The sequence below is a fragment of the Protopterus annectens genome, chromosome 6.part0, assembly GCF_019279795.1.
Source record: "Protopterus annectens isolate FY-2018-M chromosome 6.part0, PAN1.0, whole genome shotgun sequence".
Lineage (NCBI taxonomy): Eukaryota > Metazoa > Chordata > Ceratodontiformes > Protopteridae > Protopterus > Protopterus annectens.
In genome coordinates this window covers 694775961-694802893 of record NC_056737.1, presented here as the reverse complement: position 1 = coordinate 694802893, position 26933 = coordinate 694775961, and the positions used below count along the sequence as shown (strand labels likewise).

The 26933-nt window shown below is 38.2% G+C and overlaps 1 protein-coding gene across 2 annotated transcripts in view; it reads left to right on the top strand.

The window, feature by feature from the left end:
• The first annotated feature begins 2492 nt into the window (after positions 1-2492).
• ZBTB1 (zinc finger and BTB domain containing 1) overlaps positions 2493-26933 on the top strand; it is a 145401-nt gene continuing 120960 nt past the window's right edge. Inside the window, exon 1 of one of the 2 annotated variants that reach the window (XM_044074380.1) lies at positions 2493-2730. The gene's annotated coding sequence lies outside the window, so the exon portion shown is untranslated. Of the gene's footprint in view, positions 2731-3102; positions 3219-26933 lie in introns of those variants that run through there. The other variant, XM_044074381.1, reaches the window with a different exon arrangement.

Sequence of the window (26933 nt, the reverse complement as noted above, 5' to 3'; positions counted from 1 at the left end):
AGCAAAACCTTGACCAATGGATGGTAAATCAGAAATTCACCCCTGGGTCTGGCCCCTATGTCTCTGATACACTCAGTCAGACAGTAATGCTCAAACTAACATAAGTCCCCCCACACACATAACCTCTAGAAACATCCTAACAATCATACCCCTTCTTAATAAATGCCAATGATACAAAGGAACACGGTTGGGTTGGATTACACTGCTAGACTTATAAAGGCCCTGATGGTTGTTAATCTAGTATATATCGATGAACCTATAAAGTCCAGGAATCTCGGTCTTGTGCACTAGTGGTTGTGTAGGTTTCCCATTCTATAGCTGGATAGTTTAGCTCACCTACGAAATGGTACTGTGTGATTCTAGTTCCTCTAGATAGCCACTGTGGCTTTCTTGTGTCATAAAGGGAGTTCTATAGATAGCGAACAAGTGGTACAGAACCCTTCTGATGGTTATTTGGACATCTACAAGTTCTAGCACATCATGCTTTTTTACCAGCCTCTTGTGAGTGAAGATTGACTTAGCAGTAATGAATGCAGCAAAAACTTTAAATAATTTTACATGGATGACCGGGGTGCAGTTTGCTGGATGGACAGCCACCCCTTTGAGACTGGGGGCCCTGGGAGGCTGCCCAATTCACCTGTTAAAATCCATCATTGGTGGAAAGCATTGAACTGGTGCTTAGAGAAAGGATTTTGGAATATCTAAAAATTAGTGAGGCAGTGAACCCATGCATTCAAAACACAAAGCTCAAACTAAACAAATCTAGTGGAGCTTTTAAGAAGGTGACATTTTACAACTTTAAGGATCAAAATGAGGTGGCATGCATGATCTACTTAAATATTAGCAAGGTCTTTGACATTATATCAACCCAATAAGGTTTATGAACAAGTTAGAAGAATTTGGAGCAGGTCTAAATGTGGCAACAGAGGAAAGATATCACCAAAGCAACAATACACAGATGGTAATAACGAATGGGGAGTCTGCTCAAATGAAACAGTAGCAAAATGCAGGATACTACAGGGGTCGCTATCAGCATTGGTTCTTTTCAGTGTGTCTTGAATGATGCAACACTGCTGAAGACCCCTAAATAAAGGTTTGCCCTTTTGCTAAAGAAACACTATTATACAAAAAAAAAAAAAACTGAAATGAAGTTAAGTGACTTGAGACTGTTTGCAGGAATTATCTAAAATATGACAGCTTTAAATTCAGTCAAGGTACACAATAATGCGACTAAAAACAAAGACTTAAGAAATAGCAAAAATTGGGGGGGGGGGATATGACCTAGTGGTAATCATTTCAGATGCCCTAAAATTAGCATTGTGAAAATATGATAATGAGAAGGAAAGCTGGAATACAACAATGCACAAGAGAAAAAAAAAACATTATAAGAAAGGTAAATGTTACTACTCCTCTATACAAGATAACTAGTAAAACTCTTCATCTATCACATCACATGCAGTTATCCAACCTTCTACTTCCAAAATGTGGAAAATGGGCAAAATGTGGAACAATTGCTAACAGCTAGCTAACAACTTAAACTAGGAAGCTTACAGGATGGTAAAAATGTTTTACTTTTTAATTCTAAGAAGTGATTTTAACGTATTACTATGATTTAATAGGATTCAGCATTATTCAATGTGTGCCAGGCCCTGACCCTTTCAATGTAGAGCTGTAAAAGAACATAATACTTTTTAATCCTCAAAATGAGAAACATTCCTGGTAATGAGCTGAGCCAGATGTATGGCTAGAATTAATCATCTGCTAAAAAAGTCATACAAGAAAATGCATAAAAGTAAGATTAGAAAATCTTAATCATGTCTAGTGTGGAAGAAATAAAGTTCAAGGAAATGCAACACACCTTTTTAGATTTCAATGAAAAACAAGTGAACATAAATTTTCAAACAGAACAGAAGACGTGCAATAAAAGACATATACAGATTAAAGTTACAAAGCAAGATGCTTCGCAATAAACGGTTCCATTTCACAGACCTAATGGCTGACACTAGAACAGAGTTGCAAAAGTACTAAGGGTAGAACTATTAACATAATTCAAGAAGAGCTGGTGGGTAGAAATATGCTAGCAGATTATATATACATGTACGTTTTAAGGAAGGCAGTATGAAATGCTGAGGATGGGGGGTGTACACCAAAAGTCATACAGAAAGATCTTAATATGTATACTTTTTTAAAGGTTTATATTCATGTTTTAACAAATTAATACAACACAGTAATATTCAAAAGCAGAACAATATGTGTAGTTTTGAAAACAAACAGGGGAGAAACATGGCAAAGAAAGTATTCAGCAGATAGGAATACTTACATACCAAACTACATTACTGCAAATGACTCTGAGGAATGTACACTAAACTACCCGACCTGGTCAGGTTTAGGAGGTACCCTACTGTAAAAGATAAGAACCTCGTCCTTATTTGCTGTACATAAAGCTATACAGTTAGCCTGTCTGTGGGCTAAACGACAGCACAGATATGACCGCCTAACATCCTGTAAATGCAGCCAAATGTTTGGCTAACTGCTTCAGAAGTGAAACCGTAATGCGTGAACAGGGCTGGATCATTGCGGTTAACTGCAGACGCGGCAGTGCGGAAGTTCTTTGTTCCAAGCGGCGGACTCAGCCCCTGCAACACTTAACTTTCGGGGTAATTTAAATAAATGTTGGGTTAACACGGACATTCTACGTCAACTTCACACACTTGCTGTTCATCGTTACAGGTGAGTTACGTTTAAAATATTATCAGCAAGGATTCTGCATAAATGAAAAAGATGTTTAGACATCCCTACTGCGGGAGGCGGCTACGCGGGGAGTGGTGCGTGACAGACGTAACGGCTGCGGTATTCTGTGAATCATGCAAAATATCAGACATAACATATAACAGAAGTGCAAATATGTTAAAAATCTGAGGATTACAGACTGACTCAAACAATAGTAAATTCAAATCTTTAACAAACATAGTAGTTATCAAACTACTTGAAACTGCTTTTTGATTGACAGCTGGTGGCCCGCAATGTAAAACGTGTAAAAGCACCAATGAGTGGAAGGGGAGGGACGTGTGAGTGCCGACTGAAAGGGGAATGAGTACCTACTACATTTATTGGGTCTACGTGTTGCATCTGACTGTTTAGTTTATGTGTTGACAGAATTTGAAGAGTTAAAGAGGCTGTTGGGGCAGCGTGCCACGTGGTTGCATAACAAGTTTTTGGTATGTTGTTGACTGTGTTCGGTGCTTCAGCTACCCTAGTGGCGCGACTGTATTGAAGTCGGCTAATTCTCTATCAGTACTCAAATGTGTCCACTGTTCGTGATGTTGAATCAAATTTTAGCTCCGTCCCTTTTAATCCATGTGTCCACTGTTCGTGATGTTGAATCAAATTTTAGCTCCGTCCCTTTTAATCCTTCCTAAAATTGATGATTTTAACCTTTTTTTACTTCAGAAAATGTGTATTGATTGACATTATGTTAATGTCTTACGTTAGTATTGCTGATATTTTAAGTTAGTATTGCTAATATTTTAAGTGCCCGTGATTATTTTGAATTGTCCCTAATTCTGATGAAATTTGCTCCCGATTCTTTGAGAGCTATGTTTGGGCTTGATTTCGGGCTCGTTTACGTACTGAGGCTGAATAAAGGTCACAAGGTTGAAATACACATAGTCAAACCCCGAACTTTAACTATCGGGAGGAAAGAGCCTTAATCCTCCACAGCTACTACCAGGCCTCCTTAAATATTTTTTTTATTATTTTCAAGTTATTGAGGATTAGACTCCATCAGTGTCAGTCATATAGTTTCATGCGTAACTCAATCAGTGACAAATCTCCGAATCTGGGACACATCCAGAAGTAATTATGGGCACTTTTAAAATAGTAGTACGAATAACTTGAAATATTGACAGAATAGGAGAATGTGAATTAATGTATATTTTTTGAAAAATCTATACTACTAATTATTGTCAATATTTATTAAGTGTGATTCGCCACTGTTTCTCTAAAAGTCACCAGTTTTATGAGAGATTATGAGGGACAGAGCTACAATTTGAATCAACGTTAGCGTTGTCGCTGAAAAATCAGGAACAGTTGAGAGGCATGGTAGTCAGTGATGCAAAAGATGTACAAAAGCACAAATTTGGTGTAATAAGACTGCTGTGACGTCTTTTCCCACACCAAACATATAGATTGATGATATTTCAGTGCTGCATTCCTGAGTGTGCTGTCCTTTGAATGAGACATTAAACTGGGTCCCATCTGCTTGAGCTGGTGGTAGCTCAGGTGATTCCACAACATTTTTTTTTTTCAAAAAAACTTTTTATTTTTGTTTCATAAGAAGTAACAACAGTAGGGTGAATAACCAGTAATGAGTTGTTGATACATAAGGAAATATATGCTGAACACATAAAATTAACAGAAAACACTGTTGAGACTTATAACCTCATAACCAATTATGTACAATATAAACAAGTTATACAAAATATACAAAATTGCTAACCAAGATGCTACCCATAAGAAAATATTTATAAACTCGACATAGAAAGTAAGATAGGTCCCAATACTTAAAATTAGAGAACTTAGATTAACCTTCAGTGAGAATGAGGGCATTAACCCTTTCCCAGACTTTTATACAGAGGGCAACTTTTTGGGGGCTTTTTATGATGAGTTTTTGTGCTGCAATGTATGAATGAGCCATTACCTTAAAATTATTCCAACATAATTTAGTACGGTCCATCCCGTTTTTAGAGATATAAAACTTCATGAGTGAGCATAAAAAAACAGGACGTGTGTGTCAGATTTAGAGAGATCGCATGTAAGGAGGGATATGAAGGATGGCTAATTCCCAGGAGAGGGTTGATTTATGGTAGCCCATTTTCTGGAGGCGGATTTTTAGCGAGGTCCAGAGTTTATGTGAGTAATTGCAGGACCATAGTACATGCATCAGGTCTGTGTATGGGGATGAGCAGCAGGGGCAAGAGGGGGATTTCTTTGAATCAAACTTGGATAATATAGAGGGAGTATAATATGCATTATTATTGATCATTAGTTGTGTGTAAAAGAGTTTTTTAAAAGGGGAAAAGTCTAGGGTGTTTGTTATGGCGGAGAGTTTCTGATTTTTCGACAGTTGAGAGTTGTGTTTATCCCAGTAGTTAGAGAAAAGGCAGTCTGAATTGTGGATTATGGAAGATATGAGTTTGTATGAATTAGAGAGCATTTTCCACGGTAAAGTCAGGGTTTGAATTACAATCTCTAGCTTGGTGAGGTCTTGACCTTTGTCTGAAAGTTGGATGAATTTTGATGTAACAAGATCTCACATCTGTCGAAGGATAGTTAAATATTTCTTGTTAACTTTAAGGATTTTGCAGAAGTTGGTAAGTGTTTCATTATTGTGTTTGAGTATATCCCAGACAGTGAAGTTTTTAATCAGAGGGAAGTTGGAAAGATTGACTGGCAGGTTGTTAATTTTAATGTTGGGATTTAAATGGAGAGGTTGGAGCAAAGGAAGAGCTTTGTCTAGATTGATAAGTTTTAGCATGTTTTGAAAGGATCTAACCTTTTGTTTTATGTTAGCTGATAAGTTAATACTGTCTGTGGTATCCAGAGAGAGAAAAGGGAGAGCAGCCGGATTAATTTTACTGCCTAGGATACTGTTGATACCATAGTTTGGACCAGGTAGGGTAAGAATTATACTCTTTATTAATAAGCTTCGAGATGAATAACAGCCTATTGGCAGATATGATTGTATAGTACAGATGAAGGTTCGGGAGGCCTAGGCCTCCTTTGGTTTTGGGAAGAGTTAATTGGAGATATGAAATCCTCACTGACTTAGGATACCATATAAATTTGGCTAGTTCTTTACTAATCCTACATAGAAAGGATTTAGACACTATCTGATCTGTGGAGTTAAATTGATAGAGGAGTCTGGGGAGAATGTTCATTTTAATTATTGCTGATTTAGATAGAAGCGAGAGCTTCAACCGTTCCCATCTGTGAAGATCAAGAGATATTTTGGACCAAATTCTAAGCAAGTTATTTTGAAACATAGACAACTGGTTGTGCTCAAAGTGGATCCCTAAGGGCGGAAAGTATGGAACAACCGCAGATTCCATCAATAGTTGACATTCAACAGGTGGACCATACTTTTCCTTGTAGTATGTGTATGGATAATATTGATGGGGGGCAATCTGCAATGGCCAATGAATGTGACATAGTGCACTGTAGTGGGGAGTTTAAAATCTACAATTACAGTGATCACCCAGTTTTACCTGAATTTTTTCAAATATTTTCAAAGGGTATGAAATTTATACCAGATTCTAATTTAGATTTGACTGATACCCTTGTGGAATTTAAGTTATTTGTGAGAGAACTAAATTTAGGAATATTTTTTCGAAATCAAAATGTTACCAGTGGGGTACAATCTGATGAATTAAGGAAAAGAAGTACATTCACTCCACCCATGTGCAGTACTTTAACCTCCTTTGAGAAGGTGGTTAACACACAGTTATATTCTCTTCATAATAAATATAAGCAATCAAGACCCAAGAAACATGTTGGGAATGACATCTCGGAAGCGATTCAGTTACTGTGTGATAACAATGTTCGTATTATGTCTGCCGACAAGGGTGGGGGAATAGTGTTCTATGATCAGGAGAAATATACCAGCAAGATCTTCGAGTTATTGAACAATTCCTCACAATATACACCCTCTTCTTTAAATGAAGTGAATATTGCCCACGGTCGCATTGATTCATATTTAGAAGAATTTATAGTGGAAAATAGAATAAGTGAGGAATTGTACAGATTTCTGAAGGTAGAGTTCCCCATTTTGGCCACAATAACAGGCATCCCCAAAGTACATAAAAACTTACAAGATCCACCATTTCGTCCAATCATTTCAGGAAGTGCTAGCAAGGCATTTCCTTTTGGTCAGGTGATTCACCATAAGCTCAAACATATTTATAATGTAGTGGAGCACATCATCAAAGATTCCTGGAAGTTTTGGGGCATTTTTAAGAAAGAATTGTGGTCTCCTAATATTATTTTTGTCACAATCGATGTCCAGGATTTATTCTCCTGCATCCCCAAAGAGGACGGGCTTTATAGGTTCAGCAATAGTGTCCGCAGAGCGAGTGGCTTGGGGCAGGATGAAATTTCATTGTTGATGGAATTTATGGACATTGTTTTGGACTATAATTACATCTATTTTGAGGGCGAGCATTATCGGCAGACAACTGGGGTAGCCATGGGCACTGCTTGTGCCCCCATGTATGCCAATCTGGTGTTGTTGGATTGGGAAATGGAGTACATATTGCATTCGGTATGGATGTCCTACATCAAGAGATATGTCAGATACCTGGATGACATCTTCATTTTATGGGAGGGTGAGGAACAGGTGTTATTGGATTTTATGAAATTCATCAACAACACCACTGAGTATCTTAGATTCACCCACCAGTATGATCGCAGTGGTATCAACTATCTAGATGTTTTCATCTATAGTAAAGATGATGAGTTTCAATCCCGTATCCATAGGAAGAATACATTTAGTAATGGTTATTTGCATTACAATAGTGCACATACATACAACACCAAAAGGGGCATTATCAAGGGACAGTGCATCCGGGCTGCCCGCATGACGACTGAAAAGAATGCCATGCTTCGTGAGTTGGATTATATAGGGCAGTTATTTATCGACAAGGGATATCCTCTCAAGATGATTAAGGATATTATTCTCTATGTCAGTAATGAATGGGGACGGAAATATAAACCACTTCTAGGGGTGGGTATTGACAAATTACCTGTAGGCGATGATATAACCAACAAGACTGATCAGTTGGTTCGTGATAATGAATATAAAAAGGCATGTATTATTAAATATGGCAAACACTCTAGTGAAGTGAAGAATATAATTTCAGCAAACTGGAATATATTGACCAGTGATCAGTCAATAAAAAATAAGCTTACTGATAGACCACATTTTGTTTATAAAGCTGGCAACAATATAAAAAGAATTATTGAAATTAAATCTAAATACCAACAAAGTGGCAAGGGTCAGAGAACTAGTACTAAAAAATGTGGGCAATGTAATTTTTGTAAATATATACTAGATATACCCAGTATTGTTCTCAAAAATTGCTTGAAAAGCAAGATCTGGTTTGCTGGTGGCAATTGCTTGACTAAGCATATAGTGTACTTGGGTGTTTGCCAAACATGTATGAGTTTTTACGTGGGGAAGACGGATCGCTGTTTAAAGAATAGAATTTATGATCACACATACTGCATGAGGAAGTGTGATGTTAACAACGCTCTGTCGAGACATCTCATTAATAGCCCCAAATGCAAGGTGTTTAAATTTGCCATATTGGAAGTGGTTACCCCCAACCCACGAGGTGGCAATATCAAGGCAGTCGTGGGTGAGAGGGAGATTAGGTGGCAGATTAGGTTAGATGCAGCCACCCCTCCGGGGCTTAATGAGATGATTCCCACCAAACCCTTAGTAAAGGTTTAACTTAATGAAATCTGTAATATACCCACTATGGACATATTCCTATGTTTTTTTGTTATGCGTATTGGTGGTAGCATTTGTATATACACTTGTCCCACCTTTATGAATCTCATGTTTAAGCATAAATTTCATTTATAATTGTAAAATAAAATTTTTTTAATGTTAAAAAATTTTTTTTATAATGCATATCAAATTTATTTTTTTAAAATTGCAATATGTGATAGCTAGGTGTTATCCTTTAACACAGTTATATTTTAAAATTTTTATACATGTAATGAGTGTGGAATTGTTTATTGTTCTAGCTTCAGATACTAAGGGAATGCTAGATTTAATTTTATAAATGGAAGTGTTAGGTATAGCTTTAAGATCTGCATATTATTCAAATGCTAATTATGTAATTGAATTAATTGTTGATTTTGGCGGGCTTTTTAGTTTGTATATAAGGTATTAACTTTTGTTACATGTTGTTCTGATGAAGACAGTAGTGGACTGTGGAAAGCGCTTAACCATCTCTTGTACTAATAAATTCAACTGTTCGAGCATAGAGTCCGGTTTCCTGGTGTTGTTTTGCTGTTTTCAGCTGGTTATTCAGTTCGTTGACCACTGGGATTACTTTTTTTCTGATTTAGATAGAAGCGAGAGCTTCAACCGTTCCCATCTGTGAAGATCAAGAGATATTTTGGACCAAATTCTAAGCAAGTTATTTTGAAACATAGACAACTGGTTGTGCTCAAAGTGGATCCCTAAGTACTTAATATCAAATATTGTCTTAAAGGGAGAAGCAGGGAAGTATTTTGGTTTATGACCTAGAGGGTTTATATGGAAGATGTGTGACTTCTTAAAGTTAACCTGGTAATCTGAGGCTTTTGAGAACACATTAATAGAATTAACAATCTTATTTAGGTCAGTATTAGGAAGTTGAAAATAGATGATTAGATCGTCTGCGAAGGCTGAGAGAAGTATTTTGGTATTCAGTATTTTGGGAATTGTATGAAATGTATTTTGGCCTATGTAAAGGAATAATGGTTCTATGACTATGTTGAAGAGGAAGGGGGATAAAGGGCACCCCTGTCTTGTACCATTGGTTAGCTTTAAGGGTTTGGAGATATTCTTGTTAATCCATAGATAGGGAGAAGAATTTTTATATAAAACATTAATCATATCTATAAGGGGGGGGGTATGTTAAAGTGGGACATAGGGTAAATTGGGATTTTCTTTTCCAAACTATCAAAGGCTTTGGCCGCATCTAGTGTTAAGGCATAAATCGGGGTTTTCTCTTTTTTAGACAAGTACATTAAGGAGTCCAACGTCAGGGTGTTATCCCACGTATGTCTATGCGACATAAATCTTGCTTGTTCCGTGGAGATTATAAAGGGTAAAACTTTTTTTAGTCTGTTAGCTAGTAGCGAAGCTAGAATCTTAATATCAGTATTTATCAGCGAGATGGGGCGATAGTTATGAGGGTCTGTTTTATCTTTATTATTTTTCAGAATTAGAATAGTTTTCGAGGTGTTCCAATGTAAGTCAGATATGCCATAATTTATTATATAGTTAAATATCTTTAGTAAAATAGGGGAGATTACTGAGATGAAAGTTTTGAAGAATTCGGCTGTGAAGCCATCTGGACCAGGGGACTTACTTTAAGATTTGAAATGATTGTCTTAATTTCTTGGAGGCTTAAGGGAGCTGAGAGCATGTCACATTGAGATTTATTTAAGGAAGGAAATTTAATAGAATTCAGAAAACTATTCATGTGTTGGTTAATGGCGGGATCTATATTTTTTTTGAATAAATATCTGAGTATAGGAGCGAGAATAGCTGTATAATTTCCGGGTCCGAATTATAGATCTTGTTTGGAAATGTATAAGTGAGATTCTAGGAGGATCTTGGCTGTTTCGAATTATTTTTGCTAATAACTTGGACGGGACCTGTGCCCATTCTGAATAGGACGCAATCAGTTTTTGCTCAAATAGAGTTAGATTTTGTTGATGTAGATGTAGCAATTGATTTTGGAAATCGATTATTTCTTTGTCTCTATTAGGGTCCGGGCTAAGTCTTTGTTGTTTTTCTAATTCAAAAATCTTACTTGTAAGTTTAGCTTCCTTGCTCTTATAGATTTTTTTAAGGTAAGAAGCTTTATTAATTATGATACCTCTGATGCAAGCTTTACATGCAGCCCATTGTATATCCATAGGGATACTGGTGCTGTCAAGCTTGGAGCTAAGGTTAAGTAATGATTCTGTGATTTCTTGAATAATATCTTTATTGTGAAGCAGATTATTATTAAGTGTCCAGTTGTTATAGTTGAGAGGAGAAGCTACCCATGCGGCAGGATTAATATTGAGGGAGATTTTTGAGTGATCAGATAGGAATCTGGGTTCCAGAGAGAAGTTAATTTTAAAGTGAGATAGGGAGTCAGAGATTAGGAAAAAGTCTAGTCTTGACCAGGTATTGTAGCATTTCGAGTAGTATGTGAATAATTTATCTTTAGCAAAATGGTCCTTGTAAGAGATGGGATCGATAAGGTTAAGATCATACATTAATTCTTCTATGGCCAAAGATGATTGAAGGTTATAAAAGGGAGATTTACTGGTTCGATCTGAGTTAGGTTCTATTACAGCATTCCAATCTCCACCAGCAACAATATAGTGGTCCTTGAACAGTGAAAGAATGTTGTGTATTTCTATAATAAAGCTATGTTGTTGGGAACATGGGCCATAAACGTTGAAGAATAGGACTGGTTTGTTAAGGTTGGATAAACGTGAGGTAAACAGGCACCATCTGCCATTTTCATCATACCTCTCCTCAATAATACTACCTTGAAAATTATTTTTGATTATAATAGCCACCCCTTTGGAATTCGAGCTATTCCCCGCAGAGATGATGGCTTTTATCCACCTTTTTTTCCCCTCTTTGACCCAATCCTTCTTGTGTGTATGTGTTTCCTGGAGATAGCATATATTAGCCTGAGACTTAAATAACAGATGAAAAAGGAGCGATTTTTTTGGTTTATTATGTAGCCCTCTAACATTCCATGAATCAATATGTAATGTCATAGGCTACTAGAGAAATTGTATTGATAATTTGAAGGTTGTTGATTAATAGGGTTAAGGGACTAAATAATTTTAGAGACCATACTGGGAAAAAATCATGTGTAACATGGGGACTTGTATAGTATGTAAAAACAGTAGATAAGGTAGAAAAGTATTCCTTCAAGGCTCCCCCGGTGCCTACCCACCCCCCTTCACTAGCAGAAGGAATACATAAGCAATATTGAAAGGACCATTTAGTTTTGGTTAGCAAAACAAGTCTTATAAAGAAAACTAATATATATAAATTTCTAAGAAGGACTAATCTAACAGTAAGTAAGTATATACATATATACAAAACAATCTGTTTCCATAACCAGGTCATACTAGGACCCTAAAGCATAAGCTTCCATGAGCTCTAAACTAGGTCCAGTAATAGCCAAATGGAGAATTATAGATATAAAGAAGCAAGAGTATAGGAGGGATATAAGAAACTTTGATTTAACAGGAATAGTAGATATTTAATAAAATAGTCGTAACTAGGAAAGAGTCAAAATGCAATAATAGAGAATAGCATAGGATAAAAAACGTAAGAAAAGAGAAGAGATAGGGCAAAGTTGTTATCATAGCCAGGATTTAGGTATGTGCTGACACACTTAACTAATATGAGCATTATGCTCGATTGTCTAGAAGATTGGGAGAATGCCGACCAAAGGTTGAGATACATTTATATAGTCAGGCTGGCATCATTATACATAAATAAAATCAATGGAACTGGGGAGACAGCATCACAAGCAGTGCATCTCAATCATGCACACAATTTTAGCTGACAGAATAGTTATATTTTTAATACAAGCGGAGAGTATCACCTGAACTAGTAAGAAAAAGAGAAATACTGACAGGATATAATAAGTAATTTTAGATAGTATATCGAGAAGCATTAGATTGTGAAACAACTTGCGTTAGTATTTATTAGAAGTACACATCTTAGCCGTAGTATAACACATCACATTTACTGCCATGTTTATAATTGCTCACGCTACTTTGAGACTACCTATGAGTGAGCGTTCAGCTCTGAGAATTGAACCTATTCTACAGAGCTAGTAACATTGCACGAGATCTTACTATGAAGTGCAATGTAATTGAATATAACAGGTGAATCCCAAACTGTCCAGTAGGCATGGCAGAAGATTGACAGAACACTTTCACAAAGGTTTGTAAGTTCGATCGCGTGCTAGACAAAACTGCACAGCTGACTATCTCCTGTAATTAGAATCGGTGTCCAAATGTAAGTAGATACACATACAGGACAAATTAATCACATTATATGAAGCATCGAGACAAACTGCGCCATGAGCTTCACAGGAAGGGCATCACTTTAAAAGCCCGTTGAAAGTCTTCCAGTCTGAGCGATCCGCAGGATACCACAGCTGAGAACAATAAGGTTCCTATTCAGATTTGGTATTCAAGGATACCATAACGGAAGGTCAGTTATAAAGACAAAAGTAACTGATACAAATAATTATAGTCAAAAACAGTCACACAAGCAAATTTGAGAAAGGCATGGATGCCTAATGAGATCAGGCGGATGTAACATGGTGTAATTTTACATCGTTAATTCTGGCGAAGGAATAGAGAGAAGTACTCACAGGTACCACAATTTAAAGAGCAGGATGGGAGTTGAAGGCTTTGATAAAAGCCTCTTTTGCTTCCGATGGAGTGATGGCTGTGTATTTTTTTTTCTTTGTAGGAAAATTGCAGGGTATTTGGATAGCGCATCTGGAACTTCACACTTCTCCTGATCAGATCAGCGCAATAGGGGGCAAGCTTTTGTCTATTTACTTTTATTTGATGAGGCAGATCTTGGGTAAATGTGAGCTTGTGACTGTTCCATGTAAAATTTCTTTGTTTTTTGGCTGACATCAAAATTTTTTGCGCATCTTGGAAGTGTAATATTTTGGTGTATATTTGACGTGGAGTTGCTGAATCCTGGCGGTAATGGGAAGCTCTGTGAGCTCTCTCTATCACTAGGTTCTCAGAGGTACTTTCCGATCCCAGCAAAGCAAGGAATATCTGCCTGCATATTATCAATAAGTTCTGGTTATCATAGGACTCTGGTAAGCCTTTAATTAGTATATTATTACAGCGACTTCTAGCCTCCAGATCCGTTATCTTAGACTGTAGCTCAGAAAGCAGGGATGCTTTATCTCTCATATCATCCGATATGGATTGTATCAGTAGTTCGTTGGTTTGCGCTTTGTGTTCAAGAGTGTCTGCTCGTTGTAATAACTGATTTATGGACTTTCCAAAATCAGTAAGTTGTTCGGAGAAACCCTGTATGGCAGTATGGATGGGCTGTAGCGCTGATTTGAGTTCATCAAGATGGAAGTTGGCATCAGTTTTTCCTTTTGGATTTGTTTTATTGTTGTCAGCTGGTAGTCTAGTAATTCTTTGCCTTTACCTTTTGGAAGCTGTATCTTTTTCCGGAGATAAGACTGAGGAGATTTTTGCTTTTGTAGATTGGGTTTCCATACTTTCTGCGATGTCTGACATGGTTAATAGGTAGCGTTTGTTGTAATGCAGTAAATTGTCCCAAGGGCCTCTCGAATGCACGTGGCAGGGATCCCAGGAGCTAAGTTGGATATAAATTGCTTGTTTAAGTTTTAGATAAGAAGTATTCTTCCGATTTCTTTATAGGAGAGTTAAGTTAATTAGTCCAAGAATGCTACTGCCGATAAATAGCTTTTCAATGCACTTTAAGGCTGAGAAAGTTATAAATTACAGTAGGGGCTCCATGGATAGGGTGCACACTAGCCGACCACCATTTTGGAATCTCCACAGCATTTATTGAAAAGAGTAGGGGAATTTTCCTAATGCCCTGGCCAAATTTCCCCTAGTGGTATAAATGCCACCTTGAGCTTCCCTTGAAAAGAGGTCAGTAGCCTAGTGGGACTAACATGGTTAACAAAACATAAGTAAATACAATAAATGTTAATGCAAAACCTGTTACTTTGTCAACCTTTTAAGTGATTTTGACTATTCTGCTCGTGTCTGTCTCCAGTTTTCCAGAACATTTCTGATTTTGCCTCATATTTATGCCCTGTTCTTGTCGCCTTACAGCAAGAGGTTCTCCCGTTCGATTCTCGGCTGGAGCGCCTTCTGTGTGGAGTCTGCATGTCCTCCCCGCGGTCGAGTGGCGTTCAAAAGACATGCGTGAATGGGCGTGCTTTCGTTGAAGGTTGGGTGTCGAGCTGGCACCTTGGCACCGTGAAAGTCTACTGCCAATCATTAGCGGGCCGGAGTTCCGCTGTAGCAACCCCTAACTGGGAAAAGCCGAAGGAACAACATTTATGCCCTGTAATTGAGGAAGTCCCTTAATCAGCCAATACTATGGGGTAACTGGAAATTTGGGTTAGGTTTCTTAACTGTAACCTGGACTTCAAGCCAAGTAACTACCTATGCACCAATAGTACTTATGGTGTAAAGGAAGGAAACTAGCAAATAGGAGTGTCATTGTATGAGCCATGATCTTTGGTTTCCTTGTTTTGTTGATAGTCCATGTATTATATAGCTGTGAATAAAATGGACTGCATGAAGTCTGTGAGTTTAAAGTTAATATTTTAACTATGAATACAATTTTAATTTAGCCTATTTGTTTGTAGGCATACAGATGTCAAATGCACTGTAATTTGCCAACAGCAGTTTGTCTAGCAGTTAATACAGAAAAGTTAGGCTATGTACTGTTAAACAGCTGTTTCTTATAGAACAGGGTTTGAGTCCCTCAGCCTTCGTTTGTCTTCTGTGTGACTCTGAACAAGTTACTTCATTGGATAGTACTCCTGGGCATCTCCTGAAAAGGAGATGCTTGTGTCCAGGTGTCTGTCCTAGGCTGTTAACAAATGTGTTGCACATTTGTTGTTTGAATTCCTGCATCTTTCACATATCTGCTAATTAGTGCTTCCACTACAGTCTCCTTAATTATGAATCCCAGTACATCTTTTGTAGTTTAATGGGTTGCCAGATGCATTTTTCACTAAATGTGAATTTCAAGGGAAAATATGTTTAGTGTTTTTCATGCTATGTCTGTTTTCAGCATGAGACTGCTGTTTTGTTTAGAAAATAGCTTTGTGTTTTTCTGAAAATTTTGAAATAAACGTTTTAAAGAAATCATATCTACAAATCTCTGTAATTAATTACAAAAGTAAAAAAGAAACTAGCATATATATTGACAGGTTTGAATAGTGTTTGTGGTAACCAGGAAGAGACAGCCAGGAAATGGGATATTGCTATGGCTGGTGGGAGCCTGATTCATTACAATGCATAGGGCCTCATTTGTCCAAATTCTGACTTTGTTGAGTAGGTCTGACCTGTGCGGATTGATGTCAGATTGGATAGCTGTTTTTGGTGACAGAAAAGGTATAGGAAAGTAAAAAATGATGTAGGTGTATTGCAAACATGTAAGCCCCTCCCCAAAAATAGTATGCTGTATGCATATTTGATTTTTGTATGACTTATGGGTTATTGGACAAAAGTTGCTGTAGCATTTATATTGTCTTTAATTGTTTTGTTTTATTCATTACACTAAGTAGTGAATTTAATTCATTAATAGGTCTGGAGTGTATAATATAGTCTAAACAGGTTGCATTTTATTAGTATATTTTTGCAGTACCATCAACTCCAAATGTGTTGATATTTGCCAGGGCGCAAAGTTTGCATTATTTGGAGGAATTATCAGAGCAGAGTAGTCTTCACCATTCATTATGTAGTCATTGTTGCATATTACTGTGATTCAGTCTTTGGCAATTAGTGTGGAAAACTAAAGCTCTGACTTGTTAAAGAGCTGCTTCCTGTGGTAAGGGTGCAAGGTGTGAATCTTTCCATCTTCATTGAGTTACTGTGTGACATTGAGTAATGCTTTAGAGCAATTGGGAATTTGGGGTAGGCTCCTAAATTGTCTCCAGGACTGCATGCCTAGTAACTATGAACCTGTTGTCAGCATTTGCCAGCCATTCCCTATTGCATAGCTGATCTAGTTCAGGAAATGTTATGGCGATTTCACCAGCATACCCATTTTTAAATTAATATAAGCAGTTTATTCTTCAAGGGCAACAGGCACTGCATTTGTAGGTGAAACTGATATGCCAAGTTGTTTGCCAGCAGCAGCCTCTGCATTATTAATAGTCCTCTTTAGCGTGGAATTAATTCCAATGATTTTTTTACTTCTGCAGAGACTGTGCATATTGACTTGATATTGGTGAATTGTAATGACAGCAGTTTGAGTGACCTTTTATGGTTAAAATGTTCTGCTTACTGAAAAAATGTTTCAAACTACAAATTTGAAACATTCTAACAAATGCTTGTGCATTAAGCAAGGAATATAATTTTATTTATTTGCCTTTGTTTACCAGGAGAGTCTGACTGGGTTTGGCAAAACCCATTTTGGAGGCCTGGAGAGAAAAGCTTCTCATACATATAATAGATAAAACTTTGATAAACATAGTAATGGGGAGAAAAAGTTCAACATTCAAAAAAATCATACATGAGCACATTTTTGACATAGTGCATTCACATACATTGACATACATGGTACTACATAGTAAGAATTTTGATATTACATTTGTCAGTATACTAACAGTAGCAGTAAATTAGGGATGCCATAAAGTATGAATGTATACAGGCATTTAGACCAAGAAAATTTTGACAAGGGCAAATTATGTAAGAGTTTGGGAGCGAAATATATAGTAGGAGTTTTGCATGTGCGGTGAGGTAAAGGACTTAAATGGTATTAGTTGATGGAGGAGGGGGAAGAAGGTTGTACTAATGTAGTTGCTGGCATCAAGCTTATAAGAAGAAAGATGACAGCAACAGTTGTAATTTATCCTGATGGGGTAAATGGGCAAAGCCACGAGTCCATTAGAAGTTGTTTCAGGTAAGTTTTAAATTCTGAGATTTTATCTACCCATCTTAGGTTCATAGAGGTTCATAGATTAGTACTAGGCTAACTGCCCTTTTGGGTTATTTGAAGCCTAGCTAGTTACCCCAGGGGCAGGGCAGTCCATTCTAGAGCTTGGAGACATAGTTTGAGTAAAGTGAGTCTCCAGAGCTGTTATTAGATTCAGTAGTTAAGTTTTTGGAGGTGTGCATAGGCTCCTGAGAGGACAGTAATTTTGAAGGATGTGTTATAGTGATGTGCAATAATCCAGTTTATTATTGGGATTATATTATGCAGTAAGTAATTGATTGTATGTGAGATGTTGTGGTAATTCTGACCAGTCTGATTGTGGTTTTTTTAGGGGTTCATAGTAGTGGGTTTGATTGTTATGGTTCATTGCAAATTTAGCTACTTTCTTGTAGCATACGTCTAATTTTGATTTTTGAGTGGCCAAGTATTAGTGAAACATAAAGTAGGGGATGTTGAAGCTATGGTCTTCCTTGCAGATGTTATAGGGTAATGGTTAGACCTGTATAGGAGTCCCAGGTTTTGATGTTTTTTTTTGTAGATTCTTGTATATTCTGGTTATGTTTAGGTTATTAGCTTTCGTGATGCTGAGTAATTTTGTGTATAGTACAATTTCTGTTTTTGTTTTATTAGCTAACGTGAATGTGAAATCATGTTTTATGTTGATTAGTTGTTTTGAGGAAGATATCAGTAGTTTACTTTTTTGGGTTTAGTAATAAGTTTGAGCTAGAGACCCAGAATTCCATTGAATAGGATCCTTGGGTGAGTTGTTGTAGTTTATTTAAGGTGGGGGCATAGCAGATGAGGATGAAGTCATCTGCGTACTGTAGTATGGAGGCATGTTTAGCTGCGGTATGTAAATTGTTTATAAAGATATTAAATAGCAGCAGCCCAAATATTGAGCCTTGGGGAACACAGACAGTGACAGAAATGATGAAAATTCTGTTTCCCATTTTACAGCCTGCTGTCTACTACTAAGTTAGCTGCTGAACCAGGATAGTGAAGATGTAGAAAGACCAAAAGATGTTTGTTTCCCACAATAAACTACTAAAGGAACTCTCTTGAAAGCTTTTGTTAGTTTTAGAAATAAGGGGAGACTGTTACCATTGTTTTTATGGACATTAATAATGTTGATGAAACTAATGAGGCCTGTAGTGGTGCTATGGTTGAGGTTGAAAAGTACAGTTGTGTAAAATTTTACCATAACAGTAGATGTCCTTGTCTTCGCAGACTTCCTTCAAATAGCAGTGGAGGCAATAGCCTGTCCAGTATCCATTCTTATAAATAGATCACTAGCAGAATATAAGGTACCCACCTTGTGGAAAACATCACATATTCCACTGCAGAAAGAAGGCAACTCCTTTAGAACTTACAAACTACCACCTTATTGCAATCCTATCACCTTTATCCAAAATATTAGAAAGAGTAGTTTATTCCCAACTATTACTGTACCTCCTAGAAAATTACTTACTTTCCAAAACTCAGCACAGCTTCAGATCCTCCCATAGCACCACCACGGCGGCACTATTATCATTTACCAATATAGTTAACCATCATAGAAACAAGGGACTATTTGTCTCTTCCATATTCTTAGACTTGTCAAAAGCCTTTGACATGGTAAACCACAGTCTTCTTCTTGAAACTCTTTCCACCCTAAACTTAAGTTGCTCCTCTATATCATGGTTTACTAGCTACTTATCAGATCGTCAGCAAGCAGTCCTTTGGAAAGACCAGCTGCCCCCCCCCCTACTCCCAGTATCCATAGGAATCCCTCAGGGGTCTATCTTAGGCTCTCTGCTGTTCTCCCTATTCACCAACCAAATCTCTTCTTCCTCACTCATCGCCTCTGTCATACAATATGCAGATGACACAACCCTTATATGTGCTGCCCCCACCTTAAAAGAACTGCAAACCTTAACCCAAAATAACTTTACTCTAGCCGAAACATGGTTCACTGACATCAAACTTATTCTTAATCCCAAAAAATCAAAACTAATTCTTTTCAGCTCCAGTCGATTCCCTCTTCTAAACAATAATTTTACTGTTAACTCCAAAGATAACATCCAAATCACTCCCACTACTCAGACAAAACTGCTAGATGTTGAAATAGACAATAACCTAAAATTTGACATCCACATAGCTCAAACCATCAAGAAGGTAAATAAAAAAATGAAGACTCCTCTACAGAAATAAACAGTATATGACTAAACAAACAAAAGCAGCCATTGCAAGGACTCGTCTCTTGTCCATCCTTCTTTATGCCTCCCCTATCCTAACGAATCTCTGCCAAATTGACCTAAACAAAATGGAATCTTGTTACAACAAGTTTGCCAGGTTCGCTACTGAAGCCTCATATAGATCGCACCACTGTCTTGCCCTGAAGCATCTCAGCTGGCTAGATTTGCTTCAACTACTCCTACTCGATCAACTCTCAATAGCGCACAAGCTCTACTACTTTCCTGTAAATACCCTTGCACTCCAGCATCTAATCCAGCCCCACACTTCCACAAGAGCTTTAAGATCCAGTAGTCAAACTCTCATACATGTCAACAAACATAAAAATGATGCTGGTAAATGTCTGTTTGCCTGCACTATAGCCAGGACCTGGAACTCACTACCAAGCCAAATAACCTCCACTACATCTACTAGCCAATTTAAAAAACTCCTGAAAATCAAAATCCACTACCTAAACAACCGGCTGTGCCCATGCTATTCCCCAGGTTAACTCTTGCCTTACACTGTTGCAGTAATTTAACCTAGGTTCCATTGCATAAGTGTTTCCCTGGAAAAGTTGATAACATGCTGTATTTACAAAAAAAGATTTTGCTTTGTTGTCATTGTTCTTACTGTTATATACCTATGTACTTAATTGTTTACTTAATAAATTGTAAACTTGCTCATTACTGTATGATTATTAGATGTCTACAGCTGTTTAGATATAGAATCTTTCTTGTATGTAATGTTCTTGGAGCTTTTCTCCCCGGGCCTCCTTTGAAAATGGATCTGTGTCCAGTCGAACATTCCTGGTTAACAAATGTAAAATAAAAAAATAAATTCACTGCTGCAGTATTCTTAACAATATGGGATTCCCTGCTGCGGAAGCCTGACATCCGGCCAGTCTCCCAAAGACTTCTGAATTTAAAAAGTATGGCGAACGTCACCATGCTCATCCTGCATAATGTAGGGCATAAAGGTGACATTCAGTCTTACCAAAAATAGAACTGATTGCCACAGGAGGAACACCAGTCCGAGGAACCCAAGAGGTAATGTGTACATCCAGGAAGGTAAAGAATTAGGGGGATGGAGGAAAGGAGAGAATACTGCAGCAGTGAAGGCAATGATATCTACCGTTATGGTAACATTTTACACAACTGTACTATGTCAGTGCATTCATTGCTGCAGTATTCTTAACTATATGGGGGAGTTCATGTCCCTGTACTCCTCCCTTATCAGACCTTTAGCAATTACAGTGCCCCTTTCGGCATGTACCTTGCCAAGCACATGCAGCAACTGGAGAGACCACAGAGGTTCCTGACCAGGAACATCTAGGTTCTCAAACACCTATTCTGTAAAGCTAGGCTAAAAGTCCTGTCCCTCTACTCAGTCTCGTACAGACTGCTCAGAGATGACTTGTGTCTGGCATACAAGGTGATCTCAGACCCAGCCTTGATGGAGTTGCTGCACATCTGTAAGTCAAACTCCACTCGCGCAACCCACACGCAAGGCCTTAACCTGGTCTGTGACATTAATAGAACTTGGTGGGATAGATTTGTGTCCCAAAGACTCCCCCATCTGTGGAGTAGACTCCCTCTCTATGTCAGTCATAGTACCGCTCTAGCCCTCTTTAAGAGGAACCTGGACGACTGGATGGGAAACAGAAAATACACCCCTGGGACCCCACCTGTGTCCCTGCTGGATAGAAGAAATAGGTGCTGACTTTGAAGGAACATGGGCAGAATTCTTGGCTAGGCTTATAAGGGCCTCTGGGCCAATAGCCTAGTATCATCCTATGGACCTATGAGTGCCAAAGCTCACGATGAAACCAGGGTGGAGGCAGGAGCAGAAGAATCTCCTGAAAACATGAAGAATTGAACTAGCAAAACCAGCCCTAGCTCTAAAGATACCATCCAATTTGTAGTGCTTGGTAAAGGTATGCACAGAAGTCCAGGTAGCTCCTTCAAGAATAGAATTAGTATATTAGTCTTTGAAAAAAGCACCAGAAGAAGCCACAGCCCTAGTAGAATGAGCATTAATTGAAAAATGAAGGCTGTTGTCATGAAAAGTGTAAAAAAGGAAATAGCCTTAGAAATCCAAGAATAAATAGTCTTCTTGGATACAGCAAGCGCCAAAGATCTAAGATGCATAGAAACAAATAACTGATCAGATTTTCTGATAACCTTAGTCATATCCAAATAAACCCTAAGTTGCCTATGCATATCCAAAGTATGTAGCACTCTCTCACTGTCAGTTTGCGGAGAGGGGAAAAAAGTAGGCAGATTAATAGACTGATTAAGAAATAGTTCATTAACCACCTTTGGCAAAAAAGAAGGGTTAGTGTGCAAAGACACTTTCTGTCCTCATGAAAAAACAAAAAAGGAGGATATTCCATAAGGGCCTGCAACTCAGACACCTGTCTGGCAGAAGTAAGCACTAACAAAAGAACAATCTTCCAGGTACAATGTTGCAAGGAAGCTGAAGCAGCAGGCTCAAAGGGAGCCTGAGTCAACTTCTCCAAAACAAAGTTAAGATTCCAGGGAGGAGGAACAGGCTTCCTGGGAGATCTAATATTAAGGACGCCTTTAACAAATGGTTTCACTTCAAATCTAGCAGCTAAAGGAGGAGAAAAAGGCAGAGATAGCAGATAGGTGGGCCTTAATAGAAGAATTGGCCAAACAATCATTGAGCAACTCACACAAATAAGAGAGAACCAAAGGAGCAGCCACAGTAAGTGGGTCCAGGTTATGAGAAAGACACCAAAAACAAAACCTTTTCCATTTGGATAAGTAGGATTTCCTAATCATAGTTTTCCTGGCCTCCTGCAGGACTTGCAGCACGCCCTCAGAAAAAAGTTGTCTATGAGGAATCAAAATCCCGTCACCACCAGTGTCAATTGAAGCGTGGATACGTGAGGATGGATAAAATATCCATTGTCTTGTGTGATTAGATCCACCCTGTGAGGTAACTTGTGATGATTGCTCTTGGCTAAATGTAGAAGAAGAGGGAACCAGTGCTGTCGCGGACAAAAGGGAGTCACCAGCAAGATTTTGGGAGAATCCTGCTGAATTTTGAACAGGACCTTTGAAATGAGAGGAAGGGGAGGGAATACATAAATAAACATCCCCTTCCAAGAGAATGAGAGGGCATCCACCTTCCATACCAGAGTACCTGGGACTCTAGCACAAAACAGAGAAAGTCTTCTGTTTAGAGGGGAGGCAAAAAGATCCATTTGAGGAGTACCACACTGATGGATAATGTCCAGAAACACATCTCTGTGAAGCATCCATTCATGAGACTGAGTTAAGGACCTGCTCAGAGGTTTGACGCAATGTTCTGACCAGAAGGAATGTACACTGCCTGAAGAGTCACTTGATATTTCACATCAAGATCCCATACCAGAAGTGCCTACCGGCAAAGAAGTTAAGATCTTGTTCCTTCCTGTTTGTTGTTATACCACGTCACTGTGGTATTGTCTGTGAAAACCTTTTGTTCTGAAGAAGTCTCTGTAGTGGAGAGGAAAGCGCTTAACTGTTTGTGGAATAAAGTTGGTGTCCTTTGGAGTGCTCACTTTCTTTCGGTTTATTCTGTGGTTTGCTGAGTTCCAGTTTTGAGGCTTGAAGAACCAGCAGAAGAGCTCCCATCTCTTTGACATTGATGTGCTCCTTCTGCTGACAAGGCAACCACACTCCCTGTACCTTTAGGGAGCCAAAAGTCACCCTCCATCCCATATCTGAGGTGTATGTGAACAATTCTTGAGAGGAAAGGGGGATGAAAAGGGATTCCTGGATTTAGAGATAACTGCTGAATCCACCAGAAAAGTTCCTGTCTGAGGCAAGAACGAAGAGGAACTGCAAATTCTAGAGGATGAGCATGTTGAAGCCGCACTGACTTCAGAAACCACTGAAACTTTCTCATGTGAAGTTTGGCCAGAGGGAGCATCGGAATGGTGGATGCCATGAAACCCAGAACCATCAGAAAGTGTCTGGCAGTAATGGAAGCCAGATGAAGAAGAGTGTGAAAGAAAGAAATGAGAGTTAAGGCCTTTGGAGGGGGCAGTGATGCAAGCATTGGCACCATCTGAATCCTGCAACCCAAAAAACATGATCCTGAGAAGGAGCCAGAGAAGACTTTTTGACATTTATTGTGAACCCCAGGCTCTGAAAAAGGGATACAGCAAAATGAAGATTTTGCAAAAGTGGAGAGGATGCTTGAATCAACAAGTCGTCAAAGTAAGGAAATATTCGGATTTCCTTGAAGCTGCAAAAGGCAGTCACAGGAGCAAGGCATATGGTGAACACCCTTTGGGCAGTAGAAAGGCCAAAGGACAAAGCAGAGAATTGAAAATGCCAGGAAGCAACAACAAGAAGTATAGTCATGAGAAACACCTAAACAAAAAAAAAACTTATCATGGCTGTCTGTATTGGGAATCTGTCTCCCACACTGGCATTTACCCTTCCTGGATAACTAACTTTAAGGAACACAAAAAACAAGAAAAAACAAAATCTCCAACAGGGCACTTATCTTGCAAAAACAGCAAACAGGCATAGGAAGTCCCCAGAGAACACAAATAGGTTCAACTGGCAGAAAATGGATACAGGTAAACGGACTGATGGTGTAAAAGATATGTTCAGACTGGCAGCAAAGAAGTTCTGTTTTTGGTAAGCATGAACGTCACCTTTATGCCCTATGTTACGCAGGGTGCATATGGTGAAGTTCGGCATATCTTTTAAATTCTGAAGTCTTTGGAAGACTGGCCGGACGTCAGGCTTCTGCGGCAGGGAATCCCATATAGTTAAGAATACTGCAGCAGTGAATGTAAGTACATTCATGTTGTGCAGGTTTAAGGAGAGTGTTATTTGTGATGTGTTTAGTATCTTATTATGAATAAATTTTTCTAGAATTTTTCATAAAGGAGGTAAATTGTTATGTTCCTAGAGCTTTCACCTTTGTACAGAGGTGTAATGCATGATTTTTTTTCCAAAGAGAGGGAACATAGTTTTCTTTAACGGAGCAGTTGATCAGGATAAAGACTGGGTAGGGAAGTGCATTAGTTGCCAACTTGATATATTGGAGTGAAAGTTGTCCGCAGCTTGTATGGTGGGCTTTCGTTTGTGGAGGTGATTTCTAATGACTGAGATAGGGACTGGTAGCACAGTAAAAGTAGGTTGCTAGTTGTATGTTTGTGTGGAAATGATAACGGGGTGGTTAGTGTTGTTTCTGAGGCAGAGAACTCTTTTTTAATAAGAATTTAATTGGTTGGCTAGACAGTCAGTTTGATTGTTAGTTATGAGGGCTGGAGTTATTTGACCTGGATGCAGGAGATTTAAGGATGTTGTATTTGCCAAATCATGGTAATGCACCTATGAATTTGTATTTTGTTTTTTTCTATTCTAATGTGTGAAGCTTTTCTCCCCGGGCCTCCACTGAAAATGGACATAAATCCAGTTGGACCAGCCCGGTCAACAAATGTAAAATAAATAAATAAATGTTCAGAATTCTTTTGCATTGTTTTGGTGTGGGTTATAAATCAGTGCAGTAAGTCTTTTTGTCTAGTTTAAGTATTTTGCACAATTTCTTAGTTATTTGTAATTTTGTAAGTTTACTTGAGTTTTTCCCTTGTCCATTTTTCCATGCTTTGTCCCATAGTAGCCAAACTTGTTCGGTATCTACTTAACCAGTGTGCTGGGTTTGATTTTATGTTTATTATGTACCGGCACTAGGCAGTTTGGAGTATTGAGAAAACTGGAGTTGAATTTAGTTACTGCATCTTCCAAGAGTAGGATTTGTAAGACATTCCAGTCATATTATTTTAGGTTAGAGACAAAGGTTTCTGTATGGAAGGTAAGGAGTCTGCGGACTTGGTAACAGTGGGATTGTTTGATGATATTGCATGGTTGTCTCAGGGCAAATTTTAGGAACAGGTCACTAAAAGTGTCTGGTAGACAACCTGAGTGGGCTATATTGTTAGGGGAATTTGAAAGAATCCAGTATAGAACTGATTGTTTTGTTCTTTCTTTTGTCGTGTCTTGTTGGGGTAGATGTAAATTTAGTAAAATTGTAAAGATTTAAGGAGATTTTTGGGGATAGTATACTTAAAATTTTTGCCAATGTATATTTGTGTCCTCCAGTATGATAGTTTGTAGGTAGATATTGTCAGATGCCCAGTATGGAATATCTTTTGTGTTGCTGATATTATTTCCCTGAGATATATAAATAGCTATAATGCATACATTTTTATTGTTGAGTTATGAATGTTGTATCTTGGAGTAGTAACTTGCTGTCTTTAATTTTGGGTTTAACTAGTTTTAGTAGCTAGTAATATATCTGGGGAGTATAAAGCCAGATGAGCACGTTGGTCAGGTAGTTTGTTACTAATACTTGTTAGGTTTATGTTATTTAGCAGCAGGCTGCTGTTTGCATTTGGGTTGATTGACTTTGGAGGATTTGTTGAATGAAGTGAGTTAGTCCGGAGTTTTGGTGGACGTCCCCACAATTTAATATGACCAGGAAGGATGCTCTGGTGTAGCACCTATAGCAAATATGAACTGGAAGGATAATCACAGCCTGTGTGGCTGTTGGGGTCCTCTCAGTGGGCAAGGGAAAGCCACTCTTGACTGTCCTGGGAGAAGGAACAGGGATGAATTCCCTGATTTGTCAGAATGTTGTGCCCATCCATGGGGAAGCTGCTCCTACCATTAATTAATAACACTGTTAGCTGTATTTTTCCTGTCAAACAAAAATTAGAAAACTAAACATGTACCTACTACTCCTCAAATTTCCTTAAACGGGTAGTTTACTGGGTCCGGCTCAGGGTTTAATTCAGGCTATTGATCCTTCTTTTAAGGTGGTTTCTGGTAAAAGAAAGACAGATACCTATTTTCCTGAAGAGATTCAAGATTCTGAATCTGGACAGGAAGATGAATAGCCAGATAACAGGGTTTTCTCCTCCGATTTCTGATTCAGACTCAGAGGAGAGCTGTTTCTGATTCTCCCTGTAAGGGTTTCTCTTTCTCTGCAACTAATTCCAGAATGTGCCAGTGTTCTCAGTGGAAGAACACTGAGATTTTGAAGTCCTTCAGAAAATATTATGAACTGTTACAGAAGGACTTTCCAAAATCTTCACCTATTCCTTCAGTTTTGTCAGATTTGGAGAATGTGTATCGCTGCCTATAATTTTCCTGATAGCCCACTTGCTGTCCATAAAAAGGCAGATAGAATGTAT